This window comes from Cryptomeria japonica, chromosome 3 (assembly GCF_030272615.1).
Source record: "Cryptomeria japonica chromosome 3, Sugi_1.0, whole genome shotgun sequence".
Lineage (NCBI taxonomy): Eukaryota > Viridiplantae > Streptophyta > Pinopsida > Cupressales > Cupressaceae > Cryptomeria > Cryptomeria japonica.
The window spans coordinates 21,840,664-21,853,046 of NC_081407.1; positions in this window are offsets into that span (position 1 = coordinate 21,840,664).

Below are 12,383 nucleotides of genomic sequence, written 5' to 3' on the forward strand. Positions count from 1 at the left end.
TATATGGGCTTCTCTGGAAGCAAAAACTGGCAAGGATATATCAAAGAGGAAGAAATTGGAGACCTTTATTGCTCCTATTGAATCTAGTTCTGAGACTGAGGAAGAAACCCTGAATATTCCTAGGATCTACATGAGGATTCAAAGGAAGAAGCTCGAGGAAGGGAAGCTGCAGAAAACCAAAGTCGCTCCTCTGTCAGCACAGAAGAAAATTTTGAAGGAGAGGAAGCCTACTGAGAAAAGGAAACCAGCCAAGGAGTCTTCTCCCACCCTCGGTAAGAAGAAGAAACCAGACCTAGATAAAACTCTTGAATCTGGTAAAAGTGTTAAGGTCATTGGTCCTCTTTCTGTTGTTGAATTAATTGATCAAATTACAAAGGATGGAATCTTGAGTAACATACATCATTATTATGGTGATATGAATGATAAAGAGCAAAAGGAAATAGAAGAATCAGTTTTGTTATACTTAGATATATATAAGAAAGATTTACTTGAGATTGAGAAGCAAATACCGATAGATTTGTATAATAAGTTAGATGCTAGGAGGTTATCTACTATTAAGAAAGATAAACATATAAAGGTTCAAGAATTATTAACTATTTGTGGTGCTATAACTGGAGATGAGATGCACCAGTGTCTAGATTTTGCTAACAAAATAATTTTCCGAAGTAGACACCAGCATATAAGTCTTATGGTGGGCAAAGTAAATGAGATAGTCAAGGAAACTCATGAGGCTTGGGTTAAATTCTTTGTTGATACACTAGGTTTCTTTACATCACCGAATAGACCGCCTAAGTCTGACATTCCAAACATCTCAATTGATGCTAAGGGTAAAGGTATATTAAGTGGAGATCCATTAGTTTTGGAATAGAAAATAACTGAGGACATTCCTCCAACAGTAACACATGTACAAGATGTAGAGATCAACATACTGGTAGAAGACAATCCTCCTCTAGTAAGTGATGTTGACACAATTGAAATTCATGAGGTAGAGGTTGCATAAATAATTGCACCAAGTGGCGAAGCCACCGGTGTTGAGGAGAAGATAAAGGATGCAGTTGAATAAAAGGTAGAGGAGAAAGGTCAGGATGAGTAGACTAAAGTCAAGGTACCGACACCTTCACCGGTTGTTGGTCCCTCATTGTTGGCACTTGACTCATCCAGTCAAGAAGATTTTGTTCATTTTGGGAATAAGAATATTGAGCAACTAAGTAGTTTTGAATTGATGTTTGTTGTGGCTCAGAAATTAAGGATGGAAGAATCAGAGGATAAACAGGTTATTGAGCAGGCTATTCCAATTTTGCAATAGCTTGTACTGTAATGCAAGATAGATCAGGTTGCAAGTCCATCTGGTAAGTTGAAAGGTTTGACTGAGCACATTGCAAAATAGTATTAAACTCTTCAACAAGTGTCAAACTGACAGTTGGTGGAAAGGTATAATATAGCTAAAAAGGTCACCTGTGATAATATGATCACATCCGATAAAGCTAAGTTGACAGAAGAGATGACAAGGATTAATGAAGCTCTTCATCAATGTAGTCACATATACCAGACTTGCACTAACACAACAAAACTTACAGCAGACTTGGCTAATAAAGTTAAGGCGGATAAGGACAAGTTGGAACAACTTGTAGTCACTTTTGATGGTACTAAATCATTGACCAACTTTGTTGATGGTCAATTTTACGTTTTAGAGTCAGAAATTTCAGTCCTGGAGAAGGAAAAGGACAAATTAATCTGGTGGGCCAAAGAATTGAGAGGTTAGGTAAGTCCCCAGCTTAATACTTTGTTACTTCATAAGCGGGAATTTATGGACCAAATGAATATGCCCACATCGGCAACCCTAATAGAAGAAGAACTACACCCTTAAGAAGAACTACACGCTTACAATATGAACGGGTTTGTATGAATTTTGGGAGCTCTAAAATCTGGCTAGGATACTTATTTGGCATTTTTGAAGGGTGCTTATTCGGATATTTTCAAGTACATTAAGATCTAGTATTCACAATTTTGCTTTGTACATAATTTCATTCATTTCTTTTTTTTGTCCCAGCCTTTGGCATTGTTGTCAAAGGGGGAGAGGTGGATGTGAAAAATGTCAAGGGTCATAAGAAGTAATGTATAGCTCAGGGGGAGTAGCCTTCTGAGATCATTTTTGGATAGGAACCGGTACAACACTTCAATGATCCATTTTTCACATGAGTGTTGCCATCAATGCAAAGGGGGAGACTGTTGGCAATTGACACTCATCCGGGTTATAGGTGTTGTCATTGTTGGAAACACACTTCATGGGATATCTAGAAATCAAGGTAACCGACATTCACTTTACTGGCATTAAGGGAACTGGCATGCATATAATCGGTAAACTTGGAACTGATATTCTAAGGATGACATAGGAGATTGATCCGACAAGCGTGGAAGTGGAAACGGTGATATTTTTTCATGTTTATATTTTGTTTGGTTCGACATATGTCTTATCATTTGTAATATGGTTGTAAGTCGACATAAGGCATTTGTGTTTATTCATGTAAATGGGTATTTAAGTTGGTCTAGGTTAGGTCAATTTGTGGATAGGACAGATAAGAGATGCGGTAGGTTATCTGATGGTATGTGATCGAGATCTTGATCGATAAAATGCGAATGTAAAGATCTGTAATTGGTCTTGATTATTTGTCTAGAGGTTTGGGAAGCGATCTAAGTTACTAGTAAGGGAGGTTATAGTATAACCAGTATAGACAGTGCTTAAACTGGAACTCATCTAGCATAGCAGATGCACATTCTGAGTTTATTTTTTGTTTGTAATCTAGTACTTTGGATCTGCAGTCATTGAGGCTCCTTTTGTGATGAGTAGTGTGTCTTCCTGCATGTGCAGACCCCTATTATAATATTTATTCAGTTGGCCAGTGGATAGATATTGTGGGTCTCCAATCTCATCGTGGTTTTTCCTCTTTGAGGTTTTCCACATATAAATCTTTGTGTTATGGTGTTGATTCATGTGGTTTGCATTAATATTACTTGTTGTTACTTTCTTTTATGCATACTGGTTAATAAGTGGATTTGTTAATAAGGCTAAAAATATTCTAACCGGCAGAACACAGATTCACCCCCCCCCCTCTCAATGTTCTTGGATTCCATCGTTATCCTAAGAATGTAACATACAGTACTAATGAACCTATGATTGTCCTAAGAAAGTTGTGACAATCTTAACAATGAAGATAAGATAGTCGTAATGAAGTTAAGATAGTCCTCAATTTTTATGAACTAATTTCAATGTCTTATTTATGTATACATGTAGAAATCATTATCATTCCAATGAAATGACCAAATATAAGAATGCAAATTACAATATGTACCCTCTTGAATACCTAGGTTGTAAGTAGGTTCTCTAATATGAACAATACCATTTGAAGCTTTTCATAGTTCATGGAGACATGAAGAACCTCACAAAATTCCTCCTCAAGGAATTAAAAAAGACAAATATTCTTGATGCTTGCAGTCTTACAAAAAAGTGTGCCAAGTTTCATACTTATCCCACATCCGCAAACTTTATTTTTGTGAATTTGAGTGCTTGAATGAGTTTTTTCTATTAGAATAGTGTTTATAAATGTTATATATGTCTATTTACACCTTCCTTATCAATCTTAGGGGCTGATCAATCCATTTACTCCCTGGTATCCTAAAATAGTCCTAAAAACAAGTCTAATTTAACTGCAAACAACAATTTTTCATCAATTTCGTACAAAACAACTCTATCTAATTTTAAAATATGTTTAATAAGGGTTAAAAGGGTATCTTAAATGAGTGTCAAATCTTGATTATTAGGTGCATGAAGGAAGTTATGGCAAAAAAAGGTTAGTTTTATGCATTAAAGAGAATGTGCGACTAGGGTATGGCTCAAAACAATCAGGTGGCTTGGTGAGTAAAATAGGGGTATTCCTAGCATAAAACCAACCTCCTAGACATGCTCATGCTGACGGTTTGTGCCCATGATGAACAAAATTAAAGTTAGGGTATATTGCAACTTTTCATTGAATGCATATGATGTTTTTTTTGTAGCAGAAAAAGTGTCAACATGAGCAATTGAGTATTTGAAATTTGAGAGAGGCTATTGTAGAGGGGAACCACATGACCTTGTAGGTTTAGATGGCTCATTTGTATGTGTCATATATTCTGAGAAATGTGTCATCAAAGTTTGACAATTTTCACACTTAAGGCACTTGAGAACACATGGCTAGCGTATGACTTGGAATGGTTGGGAAACTTGGTGAGTGAAATAGGGGCATGCCTAGCATAAAATCAACCTCCTAGATGTGCTCGTACTTACATTTTATGCCCATGATGAACAAAAATAAAGCTAGGGTATATTGCAACTTTTTATTGAATGCATCTAACGCTTTTTGTTGTAACAAAAAAAGTGTTGGCACAAGAAAATGGATTTTACTATTTGAAAGGTTTAGATGGCTTGTTCATATCATGTGTCATAGATTCTGAGAAACGCATCATCAAAGTTTGACAATTTTCACACTTAGGGCACTTAAGAGAACTTGGTTAGGGTATGGCTCAAAAATATTGGACAGCTTGGTGAGAGAAATAGGGGCATTCCTAGCATAAACCTGGCCTTCGGGATGTGCTCACACTAATGGTTTGTTTCCATGACAAATAGAATTAAAGTTAGGGTATATTGCAGCTTTTCATTGAATGCATCTAACGCTTTTTGTTGTAACAAAAAAATGTCAGCCCATGAGCAAATAAATTTGATTATTTGAAATTTGAGAAAGGCTATTGAAAAGGGGCATCACATGACCTTATAGGTTCAAATGGCTCATTTGTATGTTGCATAGATTTCGAGAAATGCGTCATCAAATTTTGACACTTTTCACACTTAGGGTACTTAAGAGAATGTGTGGCTAGGGTATGGCCCAGAGTGATCGGGCATCTTGGCAAATGAAATAGGGGCATTCCTAGTGTAAACCTAGACTACCCAATATGCTCACATTGACGATTTGTGCCCATGACAAATTGAATGAAATTTAGGGTATATTGCAACTTTTCATTTACTGCATTTGATGTTTTTTGTTGCAACAAAATAAGTGTCGGCATGGGCAAATGGAGTTGAGTATTCAAAATCTAAGAGAGGTTTTTTGAGAGGGACATCACATGACCTTGTAGGTTTATATATCTCATTCATATATGCCATAGATTTTGAGAAACATGTCGTCAAAGTTTGACAATTTTCACACTTAAGAGAATGAGTGGCGAGGGTATGGCCTAGAATGATCGGGTGAATTGGCGAGTGAAATAGGGGCATGTCTAGCATAAATCCAACCTTCCTAATGTTCTCAAACTAATGGTTTTCTCTCATGATGACTAAAATGAAAGTTAGGGTATATTGTAACTTTTCATTGAATGCATTTGATATTTTTTGTTGCAATTGAAAAAGTGTTAGCACAAGCAAATGGAGTTAAGTATTTAAAATCTGAAAGAGGGCTTTGGAGAGGGGCATCACATGACCCCATAGGTTCAAATGACTTGTTTGTATGTGCCATAGACTTTGAGAAATGTGTCATCAAAATTTGATAATTTTCACACTTAGGGAACTTAAGAGAACGCGTGGCTAGGGTATGGCCTAAAATGATCAGGCAACTCGATGAATGAAATAGGGGCATGTTTAGCATAAAATCAAACTCCTAGGCACACTCGCATTGAAAATTTATTACCATGATGAACATAATGAAAGTTAGGGTATCGACTATTCATTGAATGTTTTTGACACTTTTTGTTGCAACAAAAAAGTGTCGACACAAGAAAATGGAGTTGAGTATTCAAAATTTGAGAGAAGTTTTTGAAGAGGGGCATCACACGAGAGAGAGAGAGAGAGAGAGAGAGAGAGAGAGAGAGAGAGAGAGAGAGAGAGAGAGAGAGAGAGAGAGAGAGAGAGAGAGAGAGAGAGAGGGAGGGACAAAGAAGAGGAGAGATAAATGGAGAGGAAGGGAGGCAAAGACCTAAAGAGGGGAGGGATGGATAATATGAGAGTCAAATAGAGAGAGAGAGAGAGAGAGAGAGATAGAGATGAGGGTAAGGAGGGATGAGGAGATAGATAAGGAGAGGAAAGGAGAGGAATACCTACATAAGGGAGATAGAGAGAGAGAGAGGGAGAGAGAGGGAGAGAGAGAGAGAGGGAGGGAGGGAGGGAGGGAGGGAACTACATAGGGGAGGGACAAAGAAGAGGAGAGATAAATGGAGAGGAAGGGAGGCAGAGACCTAAAGAGGGGAGGGATGGATAATATGAGAGTCAAATGGAGAGAGAGAGAGAGAGAGAGAGAGAGAGAGAGAGAGAGAGAGAGAGAGAGAGAGAGAGAGAGAGAGAGAGAGAGAGAGAGAGATGAGGGTAAGGAGGGATGAGGAGATAGATAAGGAGAGGAAAGGAGAGGAATACCTACAGAAGGGAGATAGGGAGAATATAAGATAGAGAGAGAGAGAGAGAGGGGGGGAGGGAGGGAACTACATAGGGGAGGGACAAAGAAGAGGAGAGATAAATGGAGAGGAAGGGAGGCAGAGACCTAAAGAGGGGAGGGATGGATAATATGAGTCAAATGGAGAGAGAGAGAGAGAGAGAGAGAGAGAGAGAGAGAGAGAGAGAGAGAGAGAGAGAGAGAGAGAGAGAGAGAGATGAGGGTAAGGAGGGATGAGGAGATAGATAAGGAGAGGAAAGGAGAGGACTACCTACATAAGGGAGATAGGGAGAATATAAGATAGATAGATAGAGAGAGAGAGAGAGGGGGGAGGGATGAGGAGATAGATAAGGAGAGGAAAGGAGAGGAATACCTACAGAAGGGAGATAGGGAGAATATAAGATAGATAGAGAGAGGGGTAAGGAAGGATGGGGAGATAGAGGGGAAGGGGAAGAAAGTGAGGGAGAGACCTATGGGCAAAGATATAGGGGAGAGAGAGAATGTAGTAAATTAGATGAGGGAGAGGTAGTGAGGTAAAGAGAGAGTGAGATAGAGATCTATATACGAGGAGAAAGAGGTTTGTAGGGATATGTAATGAGAGAGAGAGTGACAATTCTGTCTATAGTTTGGGGGAGAAAGAGAGAAATACGAAGATATATTTTCTATGTGAAACCTCTGGCGTGTGACATATTTGGCACATAGCAAATGCAAAATTTGTATTTTGAATTTGGTTGGGAAACACCTATGCTTAGCCTTGGATTTTCCTTGGGAATCCAACCCAAAGTCTTGGATGTCCTTCTTAGGCCTGAGACATGGTTTTTTGCAAATATGCAAAATTTTCTCACATTTGTGTCCATGCTCTCTATCAGGTTTGCACATGTTTTAATGTAAACAAAAATAAACACCATGGAATCATTAAGCTCTCTCTTATCTATCCAACCATATAATTATTTTCACATTTTGATTATGTTAAGATCTTCATCTCTAATTTCTTTTGTTAATGTGTCCCTTTTTTTGTCAAAACCAACATGTTGTATTTTGAGCATAGATTTTTACTTGTTCATCAAATTTTGAAACAAAATACATTTTTAGAAACTAGACTCCCTTCTACACAATTTTGAAAAAAATGAAAAATTTGATTTTCGATTAGTTTTCACAAATTCTATGGGGGAGCATGCTCAAAATTCTATTTTTTAGGATGTGTCAACTTCAAAAATTTGTAAAAAAATATATATTCATAAAAAAATTAGCTGACAATTTTGGCATAAACTACATGGTGTTAGCTAGTTTCTCACTAGAGCGATTTTCAAAATTGTGAAAAAAAGGTAAACATTTTAGGGGCACCATATTTGGCACTATGATATGGTTTTTCTAATAAAAATAAGACCAATAAATGTGGTGCCCCTTTTTGAAACCCTTAATCTCTGCCATTTTCAAACTAAATTATTAGTTTAGAAGTAGATTCAGAGTACTTCAACTTTTGTTTTTGTTGCATCTTCAAATTTTGAGTGTACCTATCTTTAATTTCTTGTTGAAGTTCAGACTTTGCTGATTTGAGAAAAAGTGGCATCTTAAGAGCCCTTTTTGATCCCCCATCTTTGTGCACTTACCCTTTATTTTCCACTTTTCTAATTGATATAATATCAAGTCTTATCATTCATGAAGCAACCATTATACTTTTTCTTATTGGCTCACATAAGTGGCAAATGAGTCAAATGGATTTCAAACTAAAAATAAATGATTGGTTCTCTTTAAGGATGTGATTTAGTATTGTGTGCTTGAAATTAGAAAGACAAATCTAATTAAAGGTTTTGATGCAATTATATTTGTTGCATTTTTTTCTACTTTTATAATTATGACGAGATTAGGTATTTCTTCTAATTGATAAAGAAACAAGAATGATTTGTATTATTGGTTTAACTTTATGTTATTGGTTTAAAACATAAGTGGAAAATGAGTCAAATGAATTTTAAACTAAAAGGAAATGGTTGGTTCTCTTTAAGGATGTGATTTAGTTATTTGTCATTAATAATTTCCTAAAAGAATAATCATACTAAGCTCTACCACATAAATGGACTCAACAATGTTCAACTAATTTAGTGCATTTCTCTCTAATTATTTTGTTCCTCAAAATAGAGCAAGGTATAGGTAGCAAAAATAGATCTATTTGTTATGACTTGGAAATGAAAAGCCTAATTTATTTATATAAATAGCTAATAAATTAAATAGTAAATGAAGAAAAGACCTCATTAGGCTATATTGGAATTTTTGGTTTAAAATGTAATTTTTTGTTGTGTATGCCCTTTCCTGCAAGAACTATCATGGATACACAAATACACCATCCAAGAAATTTTAATTTATTTTCGTACCCACAAAATGTGCCAATTATGTGTACGACATGCTATCACATACTAATAACAAAATGTTAAAGTGTTTCTCAAGATGCAAGGAATATCTATTTGCTTCTCTAATTCCTCTTTTGATGATTTTATCATAGGGAAGATCCAAGCCTACACATTACCATGTATTACTTGATGAAAACAAGTTTTTGTTATATGATAATCAAATTCTTGTTCATGTGTTGTCATATTGTACAAATCAATTATTATTTCCTAGTTACTTGCAATGTTATTTCTATCGTACTATATAAGTTTATTGCAATATACATTTCTTTATCATAGATGTCAAAGAAGTAACACAACAATATTTGTAGGTAAGTTTGGACTCCCTAAAGGATTTTGAACTAATTTCATTGAGTTTTGCCTTTCAAGTATTTCTATTGAATTCTCATTTTGAAAGTCATGATTGTGATGGTATGCTTGAATTGTTTAAAATAGTGGCTCTAATAAACTATGTTGTTTTGGTTTCCACACAAATGCAGTAGTTCTTAAAGGCTAAGGACCTTCAACATCTATGTCTTGATCTGGAAGGGGGGAAGGTTTGACTAAATTAGGAGAGGTACTAAGAAATAGCATTAACCTTCAAAAACTTTCAAAAACTAATTGGTGCTATAGACAAACTTATAGAGGTACCTCTCCATGTAAAAAAATATGAAAAAAAATATATATTGCAATAAAATTTTACATTTAGAAAAAACATATATCTGATTTAGAGGTACCTCAATATATATATGTGTGTGTGTGTGTGTGTGTAGTGTCATAAAATTGCAACCCTAGCAATTTACAACAACATTAGGGTCCTCATGCATGCAAACTCTAATCCTCTAGCCTGATCGGAGACCAGAGAGTGCTTGGCTTGTGAAAACTACTTCCTTGGCCTCCGCATCACTCTGTCCACACTCTGCCCTAGAGATAGGGGTAGGATAGGGGTGTGGTGCCCCTTTCCCCCCTTGGACAAGGGTGTGGCACCCTTGTCCTCCCAAGATAGGGGCATGGCGCCCCTGTCCCTGCCCTATTTTGGAGCAAGACCTTTCTAGTGCAAGCATTGCAGGTTGTGGAGTGAGCAGGAAATCTCCCCAATGTCGGCCCATGATGAAATTAAAATCCTTCAAACATATATTTAAGGGGCATTCCTCCTCTCATTTGCATAAGTTCAATAAGTGGGAGAGAATCAAGTTGCATAAGCGATCAAGTATTCAAGCATTCAAGTATTCTTTTCCAGCATTGAACATTCTCAAGTCTCCCTTCAAGGCTAGGTGTTGCATTCAAGTCAAGGATTCAACCATTGAAGAGGAGATCCCTTTCAAAATTCAATTCCACACAAGCATTTCTATCAACATTGCTACTACAACCTCCCTTGAGGTAATTTACAATTCAGTCTTCCATTTACATCTACTTGCAAGTACTTTCTTTCATTACTTGGTTATTTCCAAAACTAGTGTTTGCCTTTAGGCAAACCCCCAATCCCAACATATTTCCCTCTCTTTTCTATGTGTAGGTTGCAAGTGCGTAGCTGTACTTTCAGATTTGAGCTTCAATTGCATAGGCAGAAAAACCCTTTTCGTTTCCGGGATTTTTCGGAGGACCATGTACATTCCCGCCACGGTCCAGGCAACTTTTCATCAAATTTGTAGGACGACTTTGTCTCGACATTTTATTGCCAAATCCAAGTGCACAACTTCATCCCATATTCAGATCTCAAGTTATAATCGATTCTTTGTCACTTTTGCACTACATAATTCAATCAATTTCCTTTCCAAATCAAACAAAAGGGAATAAGGGGGATCATCATAACATCCTTAATTCATTCAAAATTTAATCTATCATCTTTGTGTGGAGATTGGATCTAGTGAATTACCCCTTATCTCCCTAATGTAATGGTGAAAAGTTCTTGAAGGATAATCAATAGTGAAACTCTCATCTCTCTTTGAGGGAAAGGGTTAGTTTTCCTCTTGATCTATCACTCATCATTTTCCCACCATCACATTTTTGTGAACCCGACGTCTTGCATGCTATCTTTTAACCAAAATTGCATATTTTTCATTTACAAGTTTCAGCTTTCTGCAAACTTAGTGGTTAATTCATTAAAAGCCCTAGTTTTTAAATTTAAAATTGAACTTGTGATTTTTAAAAATTGCTTGTGTTTGTCTTAGATCTGAAAATTGTTGTGTTTGTCAAATTCAATTTCCTCATTGTCTTGTTCAATTTGCAATTAAAATTTGTAGAATTAAGAGGTTACTTGTTAAAACCCTAATTTTCAAAAACCATATTGAACTTGTGCAAAAGTTGGATTTAAACTTAATTTTCAGATTTCTGATTATTCTCATATTTGTCTTCAATCCCATAATTCAAATTTCCAATTTTCCCCCTTTTTCCCAAACTTAAAATTTCAAAATTAAGTGGTTAGGTCATCAAACCCTAATTTTTAAAATTAATTGGATTTTGTGTGAATTTAAAATCAATTTCAGTTACATTTAGATTCTTAAACATTTTCCAAGGTGTCCCTATCCATTAGGTTTGAGCCTTTTCAAAATTGCACTTCAATTCCTCTTTTTCTTCAAAACCCTAATAGGGTCCTATTTTCACCTTTGTGCCTTCATTTTTCCCATCTAGGGATCATAAAACTCACTAATTATTTGGGGTTAGCTTTAAAACATCATAATATCCATCCGTGAAAATTTAAAAAAAATTTGGTTAGACCATATGCGTTCCCGTCACGGTCCTCGTCTTTTTTCCCGAAATTTCAGGAGACTGTTATGACTATATTTATTAGCCTAAATCCAAAAGATTGGTTGATTTTATCAATTTTTGAACCCTCTAGAATCGGAAATGCCTTCAAAATTCAACAATCGTTACTTCCTTACATTTTTCATTTCTCAATTTTTGCAAGCTTTGTCCTACAATTCAAAATTCAAATTTTTCCTCTAGTGCATGAGTTTTACCACTATTAGTCCTACTTATTCTATCCCCATTAGATGAAGCATTAGAATTAAGGTTTCCCAAGGTTTAATTGCCGAGGAGATGGAGCCTAATTTAGGTGACTTCTTTAATGAGGATCATTCAAATTCTTCCCATCCTAATCATGTGCCCATTTGTGGATCTCATGATGAAGAAGAGGCTTTAAATAGGGTTTCTTTAGATCAACTTTCCACATTGGACAATCAATTTGATATCTTTCAACAATGGATGTCCCAAGAATACCCTAATAGTTAATCTCTTCCATTAATTGAAGGTCTTAAGCACATGCTTCAAAGTGATAAGAATGGAATTGATATATTGCATGGCATTGCACATATTGTTGATTCTAATGGCATGCCTATCAAGAGTATTGCTGAAACCCTAGGTTACTCACAACCTTCAACATAAGTCAATTCCTCTATTCCTTTCACCAATCCTATGACTAGTATTTGTACTTTCACATCTAACATCATGGCTACTTCAACTCAAAATGTCATTCCTACAACCATAGGTCATGGGGGAAATCCCTCTTCTTCATTTAATCCTCCATTGTTACTTATGTCTTCCATAGGTGTTC